Source organism: Camellia sinensis, chromosome 10 (assembly GCF_055761805.1).
Source record: "Camellia sinensis isolate YWXY chromosome 10, ASM5576180v1, whole genome shotgun sequence".
In the NCBI taxonomy this organism is placed as follows: Eukaryota; Viridiplantae; Streptophyta; class Magnoliopsida; order Ericales; family Theaceae; genus Camellia; species Camellia sinensis.
Genome location: NC_138970.1, coordinates 37,610,940 through 37,627,580, shown reverse-complemented (window position 1 = coordinate 37,627,580; position 16,641 = coordinate 37,610,940). Strand labels below are relative to the sequence as shown.

The 16,641-nt window shown below is 35.2% G+C and overlaps 1 pseudogene; it reads right to left on the bottom strand.

Moving 5' to 3' along the window:
- Positions 1–33: 33 nt before the first annotated feature.
- On the bottom strand, positions 34–16,462 carry LOC145789070 (beta-galactosidase 8-like; annotated as a pseudogene).
- Positions 16,463–16,641: the final 179 nt, after the last annotated feature.

Here is a 16,641-nt window from a genome sequence, read left to right as displayed (position 1 = left end):
AAATGACGTCCATTGTTTGATACTTTCAAATTGTCATATTTCCTGCAATAAAAATAATTGAATGAGCATAAATATCATTTTCAATTTAAAAATCTATAAAGAAAATTTAGACTACAAATAATTCTTGACAAGTCTTACTTATTTATTTATTTTTGGTAAGCATGTGGTTTACATATCAAAAAATAAAGATTATAGTGAAATTGAAGATCATATTTGCAAGAATAGGAGGATAAGCAAGATCTAGACATAAAATTCCCCACAACAATATTTTTTTTTGACATCCATTCATTTTAATCTCATTTTTCCCTAACCTTACCCAAAAAGGATTTTTTTTTTAAAAAAAATTCTTTCAATTTAGTTTCTTTTTCTATCTTTTCTCTCTACAAATTCAAGATTCAAAAATTTATAAACTGCACAATTTTTATTTTCTCAAACACATTATGAAATCTTCGATGCCAAATCACTTGTACAATGCCACATGATCCCTAGTCACAAGCCTTCAAGATTCATATTGTGTTTTCATTTCAATAGTTTGTATAGTCATAAAGCAACTGATCATAATAATATTTTTCAACCCTTTGATTTTTCTCATAAGTAACAAAAGGTGTTACTAGTCTTTCTTTCTTTTCAGGTGCAAGAGAAGGTGAGCTTGAGATGACCCAACAAAGTCCAAAGGGCAAAAACACTGATGACAGGGAAAACAAAAGTGGGATAGGAAGAAATATTTCACATGCTCTCTCTCTCTCTCTCTCTCTCTCTCTCTATGTGGTGTATGTCCCATAAGCATAAAATCAAGTACTTATTATTTTTTGAGACTATAATCCAAGTCATTGATATCCCATCCCTACAACAATGAATCCCTTAATTTGGCTAAATTGTAAGCAAAAAAGAAAGTACATAATATTACCTTGTACCAAATCAAGGGTTGGTTCTTGGGTAAAGTGGGTTTTGACACCCAAACTGAAGACCCTCAACCTGAGAGGCGTAATTCTTCAACTTTCACTCCAGTCTGCACCAAAAAAGACAAAATGAGAGTGAAAAGCTAAGGGTGTGTTTGGTAACGTTTACGTTTTCAGTTTATATTTATAAAAATTTTATAAACTGATTTTTGTTTATTTTTTGTTTATTTTTAGAAAAACATAAACTATAAACGCGTTTGGTAATTGACAAAATGTTTACAAAATTTAAAAAATATAAAAAAGAGTGAAAAATGACAAGTAGTGGCAAGTGGCGGCGAAAGACGGTGGTGGCAAGTGGCGGAGAAAGACGGTAGGTGGTGGGTAGTTGGTGGTAGCGGCAGGTGGTAGCGAGTGGGTGGTGGTGGTGGCGGTGACGAGTGGTGGAAAGTGGTGACGTGGGTGGTGGGTACCTGGTGGTGGATACCTGGTGGTGGGTGGTGGCTGGTGGCTGGTGGGTGGGTGACGGTGGCGAGTGGTGGGTGGTAGCGAGTGGGTGGTGTGGTGGTGGCGACGGTGGCGGTGGCGAGTGGTGGGTGGTGGTGGCAGGTGGTGGCGGGTAGGTAGCGGGTGCTGTTAGTGGGTGGGTAGATGACATTGGTTGGTGGTGGGTGGTGGCGAGTGGGTGGTGGTGGTGGCGATGGCGGGTGGTGGGTGGTGGTAGCAGGTGGGTGGCAGATGGCGGGTGGTGGTGGGTGGGTGGTGATGGTGGTTGAGTGGGTGACGATAGCGGGTGGTAGGTGGTAGCGATTGGGTAGTGGGGGTGGTGGTGGTGGTGGCGACGGATGGTTGGTGGTGGTGGCAAGTAGGTGGCGGATGGCGGGTGGTGGTAGGTGGTGGTGGGTAGGTGGCGGGTGGTGGTGGCGGTGGCGGGTGGTAGGTGGTAGCGAGTGGGTGGTGGTGGTGGGTGGTGGTGGCAGGTAGGTGGTGAGTGATGGTGGTGGGGGCGGATGGGTAGGTGACAGGAGGCTGGTGGTGGTGGGTGGCTGGTGGTGGTAGGTGGTGGATGGTGGTGGCAGGTGGGTAGTGAGTGGTGATGGCAAGTAGGTGGCGAGTGGTGGTGGCGGGCGGTGGATGGTAGTGACGGGTGGTGGGTGGTGGATGGCAGGTGGGTGGTGGGTGGTAGTGGTGGTGGTGGCAAGGGGTGGGTGGTGGTGGCAAGTGGGTGGCAGGTGGGTGGTGGTGGGTAGTGGGTGGTGGTGGCGGGTGGTGGGTGGTGGTGGTAGGTGGGTGGTTAGTGGTGGTGTCAGGTGGTGGTGGGGGGTGGGGGGTGGGTGGTGGGTGGTGGGTGGTAGTGGCGGAAGACGGTGGTGGAAAATGATGGTGGGCGGTGGCTAGTGTTGGGTGGTTAAAAAAAAAAAAACTGAAAATTCAAAATGGAAACACATTTTTTGTGTTTTCATTTTTTGGCCAAATTTATAAACTGAGACCACTGATTTATAAATCAAAAATTTTACCAAACAAGTTTTTATTTGAGTTTTTTAAATTTTTGTAAATATAAACAGAAAACTGAAAACGTAAGTGTTACCAAACGGCACCTAAATGTTAGTGCATTTAATTCTTCGATCAAATCAACCTCGTAGCATTACAAAGCCGAAAATATGTCGGATCATATACTCTAATCAATTAGAAATAACAAAAAATTGTTGCATTAAAAATGACATTTCAATTTGCCAGTTCAATTTCCAGTTTCTATTGGATTACTATTTAGGAATTGAATATAGAAGGATATTGTGAAAATCAAAACAAGCTTACCTGATATGTCCACTGCCGTGAGGATAGATTAATGGTAGATCCATTATTTAGACCTTTCAGTTTCATCGGACCAGTTACCCCAGCACCCCATTTGTCAAAGAATGCTCCATAGTTCTGAACAATGTTAATAGGGTTCTGTTAGATAAAAATTACTTTCCAGTAATATTTAGACTGTCTAAACTAATCCTTCTCATGGAAGCACCATTGAAGAATATAATCTAGATTCTAGATAACAATCTCATTTTTTATGAATGCTAACATAAATCTAAATCGTGACGGTCAAACCTAAAGTCCAACTGTCAAACTCAAGAGATCGATTCTATTCTTTCCAGGGACGAGTGTGATGGGAACCTCAATGGCAACCTTAGCATTGCCTCTGTTGCCTTCGCCACTCCCTACAATGAACCATTTGACTTTTTAGGCACTATAGACAGATTGATTTGGTAGCCTTACAAAATTTATATCTTGGTGAATACGGTTTATCTAATAAGCATCCCAAATGGTTCAAAGGACATTTTTAATGAAGCAAAGGAGAACCCATAATATGTGAGTGTACCTTTTTGTGCGATGCCCAATTTACCCCTCCCAGACCTCCCATCAAATGGGGACTAAACTAAGTGTAGTTTTTTTAAAAAATAAAACAATGTCTGGACACCTTATGGTATACTCAAAAGAGATAAATCTCCATTACAATTATGCCACATAGTGATAAATCAAAATAAGATGCAATATATCTGTATCCCTTGCAAGGTAATCAAATAAGTCTATACCTCCACAATAATTGACAGGGTATAAGTTAGTAGAAGACACAAAGAAGAAACATCAAATATAACCTCCAAAAGAGATAAAAACAAAAAAGAAACAATTGCCTTAAAAAAAAAAACACCGTCCAAAAAACTCATGTCATTGCAACATCTTTTAGTTCCCATTACCTGCAAGTTTCCCGTTAATAAAAGCATGAAGGACATGGCCAAGTGATTCCACATGAAGAACTATTTGGGACCCACCTTGACTGTTAGTGCTGCAAAAGTATCCAGGAATTGTTATTACGATATCAAACATATCAAAGCCATTGGATTCAGATCACAAATTTTTTAAAGAAAAGGTTTTTAATACCTTAGTGAATACCAAAGATAGTCACTCTTGTCAGCTGTAGTATTTATTTGCTCTGCTAACCCAAGTTTCATAAATGCATTGTTACTTGAGATACCAACTGGTTCATTAAACCAACTCCAGCCTGACAGGAATGCTTCAGAAGCACCAACATTATCATTCAATGATTGACGCGTGAATTGTGGAATTGTAGCCACAGAATTAATCTGTCACATAAAAATAACAAATTAGCTTATCTTGTTATTGGAATAAAGAGAAATTCATATTTTACAACCCCATATTTATTAAAATGGAAATTTGGTTTTTAATTTTTTTAAAATAAAGAGAGCATAAGTTAGCTGTTATGGTATGAAATGGAGTTCCATCAAGATATTGCATCATCTGATTGTGACCAAATTTCTAGCTCTTTATACGAATGCAATAAATATGGATAAAAAAGCAAACCTTCATCACACACTGTTTTACTTGAGCTAATATTAAAAAATAAAAAAAAATGAAACCCTTCTTCAAAAACATGCTGACGTAATTTAAAACCAACAAGTATATTAAAAGGAAAAGCTTGTAGCTAACAGAGTTCTTGTGTAGTAGCACGGTAAAATGTAAGACATAATTTGAGCAAATGAGGCAAACCTTTACAGTATTAAGCACTACATTTTTGCAGTCGGGTAAGATGCTCACAGACCATGCTGGTAAATTATATGAATTGCCATCGAAATTCACAGTTGCATCAGATTGGGAATCCACATTGGCAAGAAAAGCAGCACATAAACTTGACCCATTTTTATATATACCTGCCTGAAATGGGGAACATCCCTTTTTAAGAACAACAAATTCTATTCATAAAGTATACAGCATGAATTATAAAACAAAATTTTGTTGACCAACATCATTTCTTTTTCCTTAATATGGGCAATGATTTTTGAATCTTGCCAGTCACTCGCTTCATGGAAGCTCTGGAGTTATCACTGGGCCCAAGACAATTTCAAACCATCTACTATGATATACATAAGCATTTTTTTTTTTTTGGGTTTGATTGAGCAGATAAAATTTTGTTTTACTATAGAAACATTAGATTGCTGAAGAACCACAGTCAATCACAGAGGAGAAAGTTCCCTGAGAAACCGGTTAACGATTAGAGAATTATAGGTATACCTCCAAATTTGGACCAAGGGAAGTAATTGTTGGACCAGTGCCAACCATTGCTGGTTCACAAAGTTTTATGGCTTTATGCACATCTTTTAGGTGGCCCCACTTAGGTTGTCTAAGAAGTCCTGCAACATTGGGGAAAATTTTAAAAGCCTTTTATAGATAGAAGACATGCTTCAACTATTAAAAAAAAAAGAAATAAGAAAAGCCTCAATTATGGGTTGATACATGTATCTTTCAGATTATAAAATAACAACATTCTATCAACATCTAACACTTCTAGATTACAGCATTTCATAAACTGGAGTATTAGTTTGGTTGCTTATGGGATGCAAATAATTTATTATTGATAGAGGAAGAAAATCATACCATACTCATCAATTGGAGCATCATAATCATAACTTGTAGGAATGAAAGGTCCACCAGTGGTCCGGCCAAAGTTAGTCCCACCATGGTATTGGTAAAGCAATCAAAACATATTTAATATATAAGCTTGCATTCTGATTAATTTAAACCAGATTCAAAGCAGACTGTGAATCATAAGTACCAGGCAATTGTCATAAAAACTTGTAACAAGTATAATAGCTTTCAAGAAAATAGAATTACCATATAATAATTTTGGAAGGTTCCCCCTCGCTGGAAGAATCGTGCTACATCAAAAGCAATGTCTTCCACAGGTCTATATGGCACAACACCGCCAAATGAAAGAAACCTAACATTCCAGATAGCCGTAATGGTTGAAAATATAGAAGCATTAAAAGAAAAGAAAGCTGAATGTTGATAAGATCAACTTCTGATCCAAACAACCAACATGTTGTGAGAGGCTAAGATGGAAGACATCTTACCATCCAGTCCAATTCTCAGTCCACATTTTTGGTTTAGTGGCAGAATTGGGGGTGAATTAGTCGCAATAAAATCCATTGCAAGTATTGATCTGTATGCAGTCAAAAGAACATGTGAGCTGGTAAAAACATGTAGTCATATTTCAAAAGCATTAAAGATCAAGTTCTGTAGAAGTTAGTTGTTGATGCTAACAAGCCACACAAATATATTGGAATGAAACTCACAATAGAGATTGGCAACTGTTCCATAAAATAGTAGACTCATGTGTGCACTAGTATTTGATAACTGGGTTCAACAATGGGTAGGAGATGGAAAGTTATAATTTGTTGAATTTCAATTTGGGAGGTCTGCTTGTTTTTTTCTATGTTCAACTATATCAATTGAACCTTCACATCTATAATGACCAATTTCATACTTTCAAATTTGCTTCATAGTTGATATTGAACAGGAAATTGGTAAGAATGGCCATGAGTTGTTTATATTGAAGCCATAAATGTCTATTTTGATGCAGCTTTACTAAAGTAAATCAAACTTCTATGATTGAAGAAATGAAAGGAAAGAGTAGTAAGTTCACTAATTTTGTTGTTTCATGTATCCCTTATACAGATAGGTCCTTATTGTCTTTGGATTATTGTAGTAAAAGAGTTCGGGTATACATAAATGTGTAGGTTTCAATAACACACTGGAAGCATTAAAATGAGTTGGTACATGTCCTTGAAATATTATTTTTAAAGCTATAAATTCTTATTTGGAATAATTCATAGTCAACTATGTTGGTAACTCGGTCACATTTTTCTGGTAAGTGGGATATCAAAAGTACCTGAGGCATGATATAGATGATTGACATCATGTAATTGACATACTTGATGTGGATAAAAAAAGTTAACAGGCAATGTTTTTCATGCAATATTTCAGATACAAATGAGATTTTGAATATTTGGGATAATAAAATGGCAACACTACAAAATAAAGCAAGTACTTTGGGGCTAAGAAAAACATAGCTGTATGTATATATATATATGTGTGTAAGGGGCAATATATATGATTGAAATATTTATCTGGAAATATCAACTATATTGGGTAATGATGTCTATTAATGAGCATAAGACTAGGAAATACAACTGTGCAAAATAAGAAGTGGCTTTTTGATGAAATGTCATGGGTGAACTCAGTCCCACTTAATTGGAATAAAACATAGCCCTAATAGGATGGACTAGTTGATCAGTTTCAATATTACCTTTCCATATACTTGGGATGAGGAATGAATGAGGACTTATGAATTGTCTCTATCATGATCTTGTGAGCATCTTTATTACTATGATTATTATGATCATTATAATGATTGTTGTTGTTAAGATCATGTTCAAACCAATAAACAAAAATGTAGGCATTATTACTCCATTGTGGCATTTTATGAAACACCTAGCATACATAATGAATCCTCAAGAATGAGATTTTATTATGTACCATCAACAACAATCCATTCACTTCACTAATTATATTAGTTAAAATATGAATATCATAGACGATCAAAAATCATAATACCAAACATGTTAATCAATCTATTTTCTAAATTATTTTCCCAAATCAAAATCATTCAAGATGTTCATGAAATCATTCAAAGTAGAGAAGTTTCGGAGATATTAGAAGCACTGAATAGAATGGCAAGTCTTAGGTTAACAATGAATTTTATTCACCCAAACTTGACCGAAGACAGTAAGGGAAACGGAGAAACAGAGACAATAGAAGAAAGAGAGAAGGGTAGAGAGATAAATCGAGAGACAAGAAGAAAGAGAGGGATAGAGAAAGAGAGCAAACTGACCTTGAAATCAAAGTGATGCTATAGCTTGATGTCGTCAATACGCTGCGGGGAGGGTGAACTTTGATGCTTCGCCAAAGAAGTGTTGTGGAGTAGGGTACACATTGTGAGTTGAACAGTTTATTTTTGGGCTGAAATTCTATTATGTTATTCACCCCCCCCCCAAAAAAAAAAAAAAAAAAAAAAAAAAAAAAAAAAAACTAATTTCCTGGTAGGGATGACAATTTGAAACCAGCCCAACGGGGACCGGACCCCCGGTCCCCGATAAGAGTGGTTTTTCCCCGAAAAATACTCCCGACGGGCCGGGGATGGTATTTAAAATTGAATCCCCAATCAAATTCGGGCCGGGGACGGGGATCACTTTCATAGCCCCGGACTCGGCTCGTCCCCGGCCCCGTTCCCCTCCTCGTTTCTCCTCGAAAATCTATTATATATCTATTATATTATCTCTGATAATAAAGCCCCCTCCCTCTAATCTATTATATATCTATTATCTATTATATATCCCTGATCTCTCTTCTCTCTGACCTGTTTCTCTTCTCTCACTCTCTCTCTCTCTCTCTCTCTCCTCTCTCTTCTCTCTCTCTTTCTATCTTTCTCTCTCCTCAGACACTATGCAGTCGGCTCCTCCTCTCGTCGCCTACTCCTCCTCCAGGCTACTTCTAACTCTCCGTCACTTCCTCCTCCTCCTCCGTCGCCTTTCGCGGCCTCCTCTCGCCGCCGTCTTTCTCCGCCAGGCCACCGTAAGATCTGAGAAGATCCGTCGGCTCAGCTCCTCCCTCCCACCAGATCTGTCTATTTTTTTTATTTTTTATTTTTGTTAATGGTGAACCCCTGTTCCATTTCCACACCTATCATCAAAACCCCTCTTCTATTCTCTCTCTTGTTTGCATCATTCATCGCATTTTGGGTTTATATTTATTTGTTTCTTTCTATCACTGTTAATTTTCTCATTTTCTGTAATTTTCTATTTGGGTTTCCGAGAAAATGTAGGAAAGGAATCTAATGTGAAAAGTGTCTATATTCTCTGTAATTTTATCTTGTTGAACTCCATTTTCTTCTTCTCTTTTTTTTTTGATGATGTAACCGTTGATGATGTTTTTGTTGATGAAACTGATGTTGTCGATGATCGATGATGTTGGTGTTGATGACCGATGATGTTGTTGATGATGATAAGCTAAACAGAGACGGGGATTTTTCGGGGTCGGGGAAACTCGATCCCCGTTGGGGGGTGGGGCCGGTGAGGGTGAGTGGTTCCCCGTTGGGGATCGGGGCCAGGGACGGGGAAGTTTGTAGTTTGGGGGATCGGGGACGAGGAGGGTGATCCTCGGCCCCGCCCCGCCCCGTTGCCATTCCTATTTCCCGGGAAATCAGAGTTGAATTTGGTGGGCCTTTAAATTACTTGACTTTTGTGACGGTTGAGTACAACCCGTCACTATAAAAAAACATATGGCAGCGTTTTAAGAAAAAAATGCTACTAAAAATTTAATTTTTTGTTGTGGTCAATAGCTGCTACAATAGCCCATTTATAGTAACATTTTTCAGGCTGCTGCAATAAAAAACGCTGCTAAAACCTGATTTTCTTTTAGTGGGTGGAAGGTTAAGTTAATGCTTTTAATGACCTAAGTACTGTGAATAGTCAACCGTGGTATGATGAGATATTTTATGTAGGTCACCTATGTGAGTGCAAAGTGGGGCCGCTTTCTTTAAGAATTGATAAGGCTGAATTCTTTAAAAATACTCTCTGAACCAAGTTAGTGTTCTAGGGCCAAACCGAACATACCAGTGAGAACAAGAATAATGGTTGGAGTAACTCGTGTGTGAGGTCTGTTGTCTCAGTTTACACAAACGGCAGAACAATTCAAGACATCACATTCACAGTCAGCCAGTAAATCTAATAGGCTTTCACTACAAAAGGTTCAAGGGCAACAACTACCTTTTTTGATGCAGGGTTATTCCACGTGCTCTCTCTCTGAGTCTTTGTTGTAAAGAGTTGTTCATTTTTCTTTATTCGACCAATTTTATTCATGTGGGGGATTGTTGGAAAATAATGATTTTTCGACAACTTTAATTGGAAATTAAAGTGGGACCCAAGCGCCGATTGAGGTGGGTCTGAGTAGTTTTGTATTATCTTAAGTGAGAAAATTGCTATACAAAAATAATGAGCTGAAACCATTGAGTTGTAAATGAAAATTGTCTCATAAAGTGGGTATTAATAAAGTTGGTTTTAGATTTGGACTTAGTCTTAGTTTAGACTGGGCCTAGGCTTGTGCTTGTGCATATGCTGGGTTTAGAGCTTAGGCTAAGCTATGTTGTGTTGAGCTTAGCTTGTGTTTATGTTTGAGAATTGAGCTTTGATCGGGTTGTGATCCAACATTAGTATCCATTTTGTGACCCATCTAGTTGGTTTATTCAACCATCATTATATTGATTTGTATTTATTAAGGCCTCGTTTGGGAACAAGCTAATTTAGTAATTTTTTGGCTATTTGGCTAAAAAAGTAGGTAAAAAAATTTATATGTTTGGGATGACTTTTTGACTAATTACGAAAAGATGTGCAAAAAGTAGAGAGAAAAGAGAATCTTGACTTTTCGGTATGAGTTGTTGGCTTTTTGGCTAAAATGGTAACTTTTTGACTAAAAATGTAAGTCTCCAAACGGGGCCTAAGTATATGGAAGGTTTAGACCTTTGTTTGATGATGGAGTTGATGACCATATTAGTGGTCATAGGTTTTCAACATTTGTAACTCTAGACCTAATGGTTAGAGTTGATGGCCTTGGTTAATGGCATTTGATGGCCCTATTGATGTATAGCCTTCATGGCTAGGGATTCCCCTACTTATATAAATAGAGACCTTTCCCCTCTAATTTGGAAGAAGAGTTTTGGAGAGATTTTTGATAGAAAATGGAGATGGTGTTTTGAGATAAAAAGTTGGAGACGTTTTTTTTTTCTCCAAAGAAATTTTTTTCCCATCTTCTTTTGTTAGCTCTTCTTTAGTTCTTGTTAGAGAGAGTGCAACCATTGTTAAGTTCGCCGAAACTATTTAGAATGTGCTTCTGCATTAGCTTGTTTCGACCATCGTATCCTAGGAGACAGACACCGACGTACCTCCAGCACCTACCAAGAGGCGGTGAATTTGTTTTAAGGAAACTGTGGTATCACACAAGCTTCAGTTTGTATCCCTTATCTTTTGTTCTTCAAAGTTTTAAATTTAAATAATTTCTCGTATATTATTTTATATGTCCATTTGAATCCATCTTGTAATATGTTCTACGATGTAATCTAGATTATTCTTGTGTTTTTTAGTTCTATAGCTTATTGTATATTTCATTCTTTAATAATAATAATAATTGTTTTGTCAATTCTATTTAATTCATTTTATATATTTTCTTGTATTATTATGAAAAAATACCAACAAGAGACTGTGAGTACTGAATTAGCAAGCAGATGTTGACCAGAACGAAGTGGTTTTGGAGATTGCCCAGATTCAGTTTATGGAGTTGCTTAGTCTTCAAATTGAGGTTGACATTGAGAGAGATTAAGAGATTATGATCTGTGATGGGAAGCTTTGAACAATATTGTTCAATAATTTTAGATCAGATTTTCAACAACTTTCATTGAGGACTAGACAAGCACTTTCAATACATGTGCATTTGTTGATAATTTTGAATTTCAATTGCATTTTGTTTTATATTATAGCAAACAGTTTTCTTATCGCAAATTATACTGTAGTTTGCTATGTGTCCATTAGGTCGAAACCATTCTAATTGAATCAATTTTAAGGTTGGGTTTAGTTTTTTTTTTTTTTTTTGAACATTTTTTTTCATTATAGTAAAGTTTTTTTTTTATTATAAAAAAAATCTTTTCAAATTTAAGTACCAGTGAACTCGACTGACTTAAAAATGATAAATAATAAATAATAATTTGAAAAAAGTTTATTAAAAAAAAAAAAGTTGACTTTTAGTGTTTCTTTTTTACCTTTTTTTTTTTTTTGTGGTCTTTGTAACTACTTTTTTATCTTGTTTTATATATATATATATATATATATATATTTGAGATCCTTTTAAAATAGATGGACTTGAAAAGGAAAAGAATTTGACACAAATTTTTTAAATTTCACGAAAGTAAAAAAATTTAAAAATTCTAATTTGTCAATTAATGGACAAAATAGTTAATTTATTTCTAATCTAACATACTTCATTGAGAAAATTGGTTACCCATTTTGTTTATCTAGTTTGGTGAAAAGCCATAGAAGACATTTTGTTTCTAATTTTACCCATTGACTTTTTTTTAACTATTTGACTTTTAGTTGACTATCTGTTCAAAGTTGTATCTATCTGTTCAATTTTTTTTTGTCTATCTGTTCAATTTTTTCTATGTAAATTTTCTATCTGTTCAAATTTTTATGTGTAAATTTTCTATTTGTCCAAATTCTATCTGTGCAAATTTTTTATTTGTCCAAATTTTACCTGTCCAATTTTTAATCTGTTCAATATTTTCATCGGTACAAATTTTCTATCCAAATTTATTTGTACAAATTTTCAAATATTATACTCAAACCCTATCTGTTCAAATTTTGCAATGAACAGGCCTTCCTTAACCTCACTTCTCAATTAACTAGTGTTTTTTGAAATCTATGTAACTAGACAGTTTGGTCAAGAATTCTCTATATACCAAAATACTCAACAGTCATATCTAATTCATATCAAAATGAACAATGCTGATTATTGTACTTTGTATATTAACATTTAAAAAGAAAAAATGCATATTGTATTTTTTATTTTTAAAAAATTGAACAATTTGATTCATACCAAAATGAACAATTTGATTCATACCAAATTGAATATTGTATTCATACAAAAATGAACAATCTGATTCATACCAAATTGAATATTGTATTTTTTATTTTTTAAAATTTGAATATGATTCATACCAAAATGCAATATTGTATTTTTTATTTTTTTTTTAAATAAAAAAATTGAAGCACCGAAGGCAACTTCATCAGAATCTTCTTCTGCATTCACATGTGACTACATACCTAGACATGGATTCACACTAAGAAAACTCAGAATACAAGCAATACGAAGTAATTTCTTCGCAATACGCAAGATCCATAGAACACAAAGCCAGATCCACACCATGGTTACGAGATGAGACCTGTACCTTGATCTAAAAGAAGAGAGAGAAGACACAGAAGCTTCGAGATTAGAGAATCTGGTTCAAATTATGGTTTAGGTTGGCGCAGATTTGAAATATAGCTTCCTCGCTTCTGGCTTGCCATCGCACACAAGTTATACCTACAGCGATTATTGATCTGCAGATTTGGATGCTCAATGAACGGTGGTGCAGGACAACGGCGAACGACGACTGATTGGATCTAAGATTGGAGCGTTTTAAAGAGAGAAACAGAAAATGAGAAGAGATATGAAGGTTTTAGAGAGAGGAAACGAGAGAGAGAGAGAGGGTCCAAATCAGCGGCGACGGAGCTGGTCGGCGATGAAGGAAATCGATAGAGACGGAACTGGTCGGCGGCAAGGATGAAGAGGAGAAAGAGAGCTATGGGTGCTCGCGGTTCAGTTTTGGACAGTTCGATTTGTGGTTTGGATTTGCCTGCATATGTGCAGTTTGGAAAAAGTTAAACCTACAACCGCTCGCAATGCAAGTTGCGGTTTGTATGGATAGGGTTCGTGGATGTGCCGACAGTTTGCGGATTAAATTTTTTTCTTTAAAAATTTATTTTTGGGCATTTTTTTCCCATTTTGTAAATATTTATGTCATTTTCCTCTAATTTTTTAAAATATTCAATATTAATAATTAATGAATTAAAGCTTATAAAATTAAAAACACAACAAAATCAATTCTTAACACAAGCAAATTATTCAAAATCTTAAACTTTTAAATAAAATCATAAACTAACACGAGCACATCTTTCAAAATTCTAAACTAAATCATTAAAATCATTCACTACCCAACAATACAATTAAAGTAAAATCATTCAAAATCCTAAACTTATCTAAAAATAATTCTTCATTAACTTTTACATTTATCCAAAATGTAATAATAAAATAACAATAAATTGTTGTCAAACTTCAGCAAATTCAAATCCATTAAATAAAATAAAAACATTTGTAAACTCGTAAACTCCATCATAAATTTTTTTTTTAAAAAAAGTCTAAGTGCGAGCAGGTTCTTATGGGTGTGGGTAAAACCCGCAACCCGCAATAATGTCATATTTCAAATCGCATCCGCCCGCATTGTGTCTGCAAAACCGTCCATTTGTATGCCAATCGGTTCGGGTCGGACGGGTTGTGCGGTTAAGATAACCCTATACCCAATCCTAAGAGCTAAGGTTTGGAGAGAGAGAGAGAGAGAGAGATTTGTGCTATGTATGTGATATATATAGGGGTGTTTTGGTCATTTTTTAATGCCCGGACTTTTGGACAAAGAAATTCTGAAAATAGATTTTTGGACCGAGTGCCCTAATTCATTTCCTTTCAAATGTATTATTTACCATTGATTTCTATCTATTTTCTTAAGAGAAATTAGCATATTACCCGTGTTATACACGTATATAAATAAATAATTAAAAATTAGTTTTTAAATTAAAATAATAATACAAAATTTATTTAAATTATGTAGTAAAAATTATTTATAATCAATTAAATTTTATTCATTTTTATTAGAGTTACACATAGGAGAAGATTTTTATTTTGATGCCATTAATTGTGTATTCTAAGTTGTTAATGAAAAATTGCATGTCATAATTTAATTGATAAAAATTAAAGAATAAATTACAAAAATTATATTTACTATAAAATATAAATACGTTTCATTTTGTGAGTTTCGTAATTTTAATTTACCATATAATAGTAATAAATTACATTTGTTAATATATTAATTTTTTTTCTTATTTTGTAAAACCTAAAAATCTGTCTACTCAAAATTATGAAAATTGATTAGAATTGACTTGTGTGTGTTGGACTATACATTAGGAGTGACCTAGAAACTACTCTACTCAAAAATTATGCTAATGTGACCTTCACCTAATCATTCAATATTATCCTTATCTATTCGTAACCGATATGAGTTAGTTTGAAGGTTTCAATATTGGATTAAATATTAAAAATTAATTTAGAAAATCTGGTTCGAGTCAAATTTTTTTTTCCCCAACAATTCTTGGTTTAAGTCGTAATACATCATATTTCAATAACTCAATATCATAAAAATAAATAAATAATCTTAATGTTTATGGTACTTTTTATCAATCAATAAAAAAAAATCTAGAGAATTACATTTAAACAAATTGTAACATAAAATTTTTACTTTAAAATTGTAAGACCTACACATTTTCTTTGACTCTATAACTAATTTTTGAGATAACAATTAAAATAAATTTCAATCATTATTAAATGGAGAGACATGTGTGATAAAAGTTTATAGTACAATTTTAAAAAATAATATTAATTCAAAATTTTCACTATAAAAAATATGTACCTATCTTTATGTTATTATTATTATTATTATTATTATTATTATTATTATTATTATTATGTTATGTTTGATTCATAGATTTGGGTAGGAATTTGGAATGAGAAATGAAAAAGATATGTAAAATATAAATGAAATATAACTACATTTTACCTAATTTCACGTACCTTTTCATTTTCCTTTCAAAATTTATATTCAAAACCTTGAACCAAACACATCATCCATGTTGGAAAAGAGTTTTGGATCCTTTATTATGTTAATATACCCAATCTAAAAAAAAATCTATATAATATATGGTGGGAGCGAGAAGCAAATTCTTAAACTGCTCTCTAGAAATTGCTTGCAAATGACACAATTATCCTCGATCAATCTCCCTACAACACTTACCTCTTCAATTCTCAATCTGTTACTACGCCTAATCCACAGGTGTACCCCATAAGTTTCCCCACTCAGGTGATGCAACTTGGCTTCAGCCCATTTCGAATGAATCCGATTAATCGGTTTTTGCAGGGGAAAAGGAAAAAAAAAAAAAACCTACCCAGTTCCAGTCTGCCGGATAAAACGCCATGGGTGGCAAAACAGTGGAATTTAAATGTGTACTATCCCGTCCTGTTTCCATTCTCCAAACCACCCTCGAAACCAAGTAAGGTCCATTATGCCCCCACCTATTCCCATCCAAATTGGATTCAAATTCCTCCATGAAGCAAGTATTTTTGTCAAAAACAAGCACTGCATTATTCAATCTAGTCCAGCTCCCAGTGGCATCAATGCTCTGCGCTTCGATTGAATTCCTCAACCCAGAAAAGTCCTTCAATGTTATGAAATCCGTGTCCAAGTGAACACCTCCATACTAGTATAGAATCACGAGTCTGATCAAGTTTGACAGGTTTTGAGCCAATGGAATTTCACCTCGATTTTGTTCACCGCTCTTGATTCTATCAAACCAAGCTAGAGCCGGTGTGTCACCTCAATCCTCGTTAACCGTGACATTGAAAGGAAGCACCAAAAGTGTATGATCTGTTTCCATGTCTTCTTGTTGAGCCTGTTGTTTCACCAAATGTGGGACTTCATGGGTTGAATAGCTTGACATCAATTTTTGTGGGTTGACATGAGTGGTATGGAGTGAGAGATTGGAGATGGAACTATTGGAAGAAATGATGACCGAGTAGATTGTGGCGGCGGAGATGCTGGAGAGAAAGATGGGCAATTTGGCACGGCCAAGTCTCCAGAATCGAACATTTTTAGAGCAAATTGAACTGCTTGTCCTTCTCAACTGTGGCAAGAACTTGGAGGGAAGAGAAGGCATAAGATTGAGACATGGGTCTGTTGAAGCTTTGATCATATATTGTTTATTTGTATGAGATTTGAATATCTGAAAACGTGTTTCTGGTAAAACTAAAGAGAGACGGTTACTTCAGGGGAAATTTCTGACACTTCATAGAGCTTTTACAATTTCTACAATTTGAATGGCTTGATTTGAATATTTGTGTTTGACGAGTGATTAATTATTCAGCGTAGTGA